The following is a 6,263-nucleotide window of genomic DNA, read 5'->3' on the forward strand; positions in this document are numbered from 1 at the left end:
CACTCACACCAACAACCACACCCACACTCACACCAACATCCCCACCCACACCAACACCAACACCCACACCGACAACCACACACACACACACACACACACACACACACACACACACACACACAACCACACACACTCACACCAACAAAACACCCACACTCACACCAACACTAACAACCACACCCACACCCACATCCACACCCGCCCCCACACCCACCCTCACGGCAACAACCACACACACCCACATCAACAACCACAACCACACCCACATCCACACTCACACCAACAACCACACCCACACCCACATCAACACCCACAACCACACTCACACCAACAACCACACCTACGCTCACATCCACACCCACAACCACACAAACAACCACACCCACACTCACACCAACACCCACACTCACATCCACATCCTCACCCACACCCACACCCACACTCACACTCACACCAACAACCACACTCACATCCACACTCACACCCACATCCACACTCACACCAACAACCTCACCCACACTCATACCCACATCCACACTCACACTCGCAGCCACACCCACACTCACACCAACACCCACACCCACACTCAACCCAACAACCACACTCACACCAACTACCACACTAGACCCACACCCACACCCACACCCACACTCACACCCACATCTACAACCACACTCACATCCACACCCACACCCACACCCACATCCACACCCACACTCACACCAACCACCACACCCACGCTCACACCAACACCCACACTCACACCAACCCCAACACTAACACCCACACTCACACCCTCCTGAAAGTTAAACTGTGCCCAGAACAAGACTAAAATATTCAGCCTCTTGCAATGCAGACCTCCAAACTGAAGAAAATCTGAATATCTTCAAACATGTGCATCATTACATCGATGAAACTAAACGATTCCTCTGTTCATCTTAATCTGTCATATTCTCAGACTCACGATCTCTCATGTATATGTTCTCTGTTTCTCTGTTTCATGCATATTTGATTTTATGCATGTAAACATAACTGTTGTACATATTTGGAAAGGGCTTCATTACGTTGGATAATCTTTTTCTTCAATGAATAAAATATGTTTAAATCAAGGAATTATTTAATTGAAAAATTTAGGATCCTGAACTACTGGGCAAAAGAAACTTATCACTTTTAAAGTAATTGCATAAAAAATGAACAATTCGACCCTTCATGCACTGCGTGAATAAACTCTGATTTGTGTATATTTTTAATTTAATGAACTGCGGCAAAAGCAAGACCAGAATTACAATGTCTTTTCAGCCAAATTACTGGAAAATGATTTCTGTTTGGTAAAAGAATTACCATCACAATATCTTTGCTTCTTGTTTTGTGGTCATGTGACGTCAGTGATAACTTTCTTTTGCCCGGTAGTTTAGTTCTAATTAACAATTATCTTGTCTCCATGCCAGATCCAAGTCCGATCGAGTAGAGATAATATATCGTCGCAGATAATCTTTGTTCCGAAAACAGGTGAATTATAAAATACTAGACCTTGTCACATAGAACGTTACGAGCGAAAAAAGCCAGGGACTGGTCAACGGAATATGCATAATGGCCGAAGCAAAAATACCAGTAACGGTTTTCGCGATTCAATTATAAATAATAATTTTTGCATTAAAAATTGGTGTGCATATTTCTGATGACTTTAATCCAGTCAATTATGGCAATATTCTAGTACTTTCCTTTAATGAGGTCATATGATCCTTGATGGCAAAGGTTCCAGAATTTGTGAAAATACATCATGTCAGTATACCCCCAGTACAATGTACAAGTATTTCATATCTATGAACATCATGTTTTGTACCTGTTATATGAACACACAAGTCATTCCAGAAATCACGGGTATCTATGTTATGAGGCATGAAAACGTTTGCAAATTTTCTTAAACTTACAAATATTTCCCGGTCACAGAAAATGTCCATATTTCAAACGCTATTAAACTTAGAAAGCAGTCGGAAATGTCAGCACTTATTACAAATAAAAGGAATGTAATGGAAACACTCAATGATCAAGCATTTTAAGGTATCAACTGTTGAATTCAAGCTAGGAAATTCGTGCAAATCCGGTCTCATAATAAAAAGTGCTTGCGCCTCCCGCGATATTGGATGACCGTATATTCCAAAGGCACAGCTTCAATGTCAGGATGAGTCCATCTTCCCCTTGAGCCCAGGAAGGTGTATTAGAGGCCTATTACTGGAAGGTTTCTTTTATACCAAAACTGTGATACGAAACATATTGTTTTACTGTCCTTTGTAGACAGACATTTATTTATAGTCAACTTGTTCTCGTTGCTGCATGGGTCCAATATTGCCGATGCAATGTAAGATTTAACTCACTCTCTCATCATGTTCCATTCCCATGTCGACACCTCGCAGTCTGCTGGGGCAACGGAGTTTACCCTCAGAGCAGACAATCGACAAGAAGCTAGTTATGAGACGCATGTTGAAATAGCTGTCTTCTCTGGTGTTTAGCAACCCTATCGTAAGAAGCGAATATAGCAGAAAATCTGGTCAGACTCGTTGGCTTGTTTGGTGCATATCATTGTTTTAAGCCATTTGTGATGTTATAATATTTTGAGTGTTGGTGTGAATGTATGTGAATGGTGGGGTATTATGTGCGAGATTGCTGAATAATGGGAGAGAGAATGCGTGATGGGTAATTGTGAAAATGAGTTTGTGATTGATGCCATGTAGGAATCATTTTAGGCAAGGAAGGGTTAACAAATAAACGATATTTACTTCACGTTCGAGTTTGTAATTACTCGAGTATATGGCGAAACTACAGTGACCCAGTTTACATGACCCATACAGCTACCCACATCGGATGGCTGCACACCAACCTTCTTGTGCTCTTGAAGACACCCGTCGACATGCGTCTCGTAACAAGCTTGTTGTTGGTTCTCTGTTCTGACGGAGTATACTCCTTTTTCCCCAGTAGACTGTCAAATGTCGACATAGGAGATGGAACATGGACTCATGCAGACATTACAGAGATGGGGATTCTGAAGGCTGTAGTCGCCTACTTTGAGGCCAACCCGAGACCCAACACCACCCATGCAGACGGACATCTGACGGAGATGAAGAACATGACAAAGAGGAAACTGTGCCATGGCTACTACGGAGGTGACGTACCATTCTAAAACCTTCATTACCCCATTGCATAGGCTGACGCTTAGTGTCTGAAAACACACACACACACACACACGCACGCACGCACGCACACGCACGCACACGCACACACAAAAATTGAATTTATGGAAAGATACAGGTCCTTATTATATTGACTTACATGACGTCATGTACATGTACTGTTAAACGCATGTCCAACAAGTGGGGGTCTTTTCCTCTTTTACACACCTTATCTGTATCCCGGGGTTGTGAGACAGCAGCACTAACGCCCGTCCTACTTGGTTGTAGGAGATACGCATGACATGTCCGCAGTTTACTTGAAAGGTTATTTTATCACTTGTGTAAGTCAACTTGATAATATCTCAAGTTCAAAGCCAGTGCAGCGAAAGGCACACACTACACATAATGTGTGTACTCCTAGGATCAATATATACCTTACACAGTTGACATAGTGATGCATAACGAATTATTGTTTGAAACATGGAAGAAAGTTAAATGATACCAATTTACGGTCAAAGCATCCAGCTTAGTTATCACGGATGCGATTTTCAACAACTTGAGTTTACTTGAACACTTTGGTGAATAGATTTACTTTAAATGTGGTGCCTTATCGACAGAATGGATTTCCAGCACAGACAAAGACGACAGACAGATGTGCATGGATAGTTTTGACAATTTGTATTTCCTTAGTATCTCAGCCACATAAAGCTGTTTACCATATTTATTACCGCAACAAATTATATACAGGCAACACAAGGGTCTAGGAGACTACAGTGCCACAGGAGCGCTGCGGGTGCATATATATGACGTGCGTGTTGTGCTGAACATATTTTTGTGACAGATGTATTTTAGTGTAAATATATCATTTTAATCTTCTTAATATTCTCCTTTTAGCTATGTTATCATTATGCACTTTAAGGGTTAAAGCTTAGAGCTTGGCCTCTCACTATTTGCCCAAGCTATGACGCTTTTTGGTTGATTGGTCTCACTAACTCAATGCAAAATTTCATTCATTCTGCACTGACTCTTTGCCACGTAAAGACAGCTTGGACAGACACACAGTGTAACATTAAGGTTAGTATTTGTTTTAAACAAAGTAATGTGCATTTAATCCTTGCAGTATCTTTATAGTAAAATATATCTATTTACTATCAGTTAAATAGGTATTATATTGTATATAGCATGTTAGTGCGCTATATGTAATCACTGAGTATGCTAGCTTTCCAATCCTAAGCTATAAACATCAATATGTATCACTAATATTTTCTTATCTTTACCACCCTTTCACTGGAATGTGTGGAGATGAGAGAATGTGTTTTAATATAAGTTGCTATGTTTTAACTTCATGATAACTATAAAAGTATAATTATCAGTAATGTGGAATTAATTTTATGTTCATGAATGGTGGCCCTCAACCCACTCCACATTATCTTTCATTTTATATTATTTTCTATTGTTATTTATAACAGATAAGTCTCCGTCCATAAGACTGGTGCTGTGCCCGAATGCTGTGCACCCTTGTACCACCCACAGGGTATGTGTATATGTATAATTTATATATACATGTATTTGTATATAGTACCATCACGTAATGCGTGGTGACGAATCATGTGTACATTCACATTACGACTAATGCGTAATGGTGTATTATTGCCAATCTTGTGTGTATTACATTGTATGCATGTATTATCATTACATTATTCGTAATGATGTAATATCGTAATTCCAATATTTCATATGTGTAGTAAGTAGTGGTATTCATGCTTTGAGTAACTACAGTATTATTGGTAGTTATCCATATGTATCAACCCGTGTATGGAATTGTATTGATCTTGTATGAATTGTGTGAGATGTATAGTCAATTATTATATTGATTCTTACAGGGTGTCGGTTTATCAATCTCAGGCTACAGAAATAAACAACCTAACACCCCAGCAGAGTCTTGGTAACCTTTGCCTCACCTTGACTCTGCTATAATCGTATCCCAATTGCGTAGATTAATGCTCTTGCTGTTGATCACTGCATTGTCTTATCAAGACGCAATTATTTACAGACCGCCGTAATGTTTGGTTCTACGTTCAACAGTTTTAGGTATGACTGATTGATTGATTTTTAACGCTGCAATCAGCAAAATGCCAGCTACATGGAGGCGGTCTGTAAGTAAGCAAGTCTGGACCCGACAATCCAGTGATCAACAACTTGATCATCGATCTACTCATTTGGAATACGATGACGTGTGTCAGCGGGCCTAACCAAAAGGTCCCGTTAATCGCCTCTTACAAGCATGCGTTAAATTGTCTTCACGTTTTGATAGCATGTCTAACTTGAGAACGTTATGTTTCTCCATAAAGCACCACTAACGGTACAAGAGCGATGCATTCAAATGTAATATTGCCAAGCACAAGTATCTTTACTTGTCCTAATTTCGTTCTTCTTTGAATACCTCGACGGAAGGGAAATCGACTGCAGTTGCTGGTTTACATACATTACATGTATTACTCTAGTTCGCTTTCTGGAGGTCCCTGACAAAGGGCTGAATGGACAGGGAAATTATTACTTGTGGTTATGTATCTTGAAATACAGTATGAAATCTTGGACACAACAAATATTTGCTGGGAGATGGAAGTTGTTTGACAAATTGATATTGGTTATCTTTCGGGCTAGTTAAGTTTGCGCTCCTCAGTTTGTGTAAAATCACCCCTTAAGCTGTCGTTCAACACTTAGGGCAATCCATTCGTTATGAAAATGTTCAGGTGCGAGAAATACTCCGGTAATCGCTCTATACAGCCATCATAAATTTTGTACAATACGTTTATCTATATCGAATAACTTTCAATACAATATTATGCCATATATGCAATTCCTTTGGCAGTTTGAAGACTTAATGGCACTCTCTTCATTCGTGTACCATGAAGCTGGGTGTTGGAGATTTTAGCTCTGAGGTAAGCTTAAGGAAAGCCTATAACTTTAGAATAGTCCAACCCACGTATTTCAGAACCATAGAGTAGATAAGTACAATCGATCGGCAGATCAACAATTCTTGAGAAAGCATACTTCAGTAAAGAAATGAACCCCGTTTTTGCGAACATGTTATAT

The sequence above is a fragment of the Haliotis rubra genome, unplaced genomic scaffold (genome assembly GCF_003918875.1).
Source record: "Haliotis rubra isolate DU_JTF1 unplaced genomic scaffold, ASM391887v1 Scf1680, whole genome shotgun sequence".
Lineage (NCBI taxonomy): Eukaryota > Metazoa > Mollusca > Gastropoda > Lepetellida > Haliotidae > Haliotis > Haliotis rubra.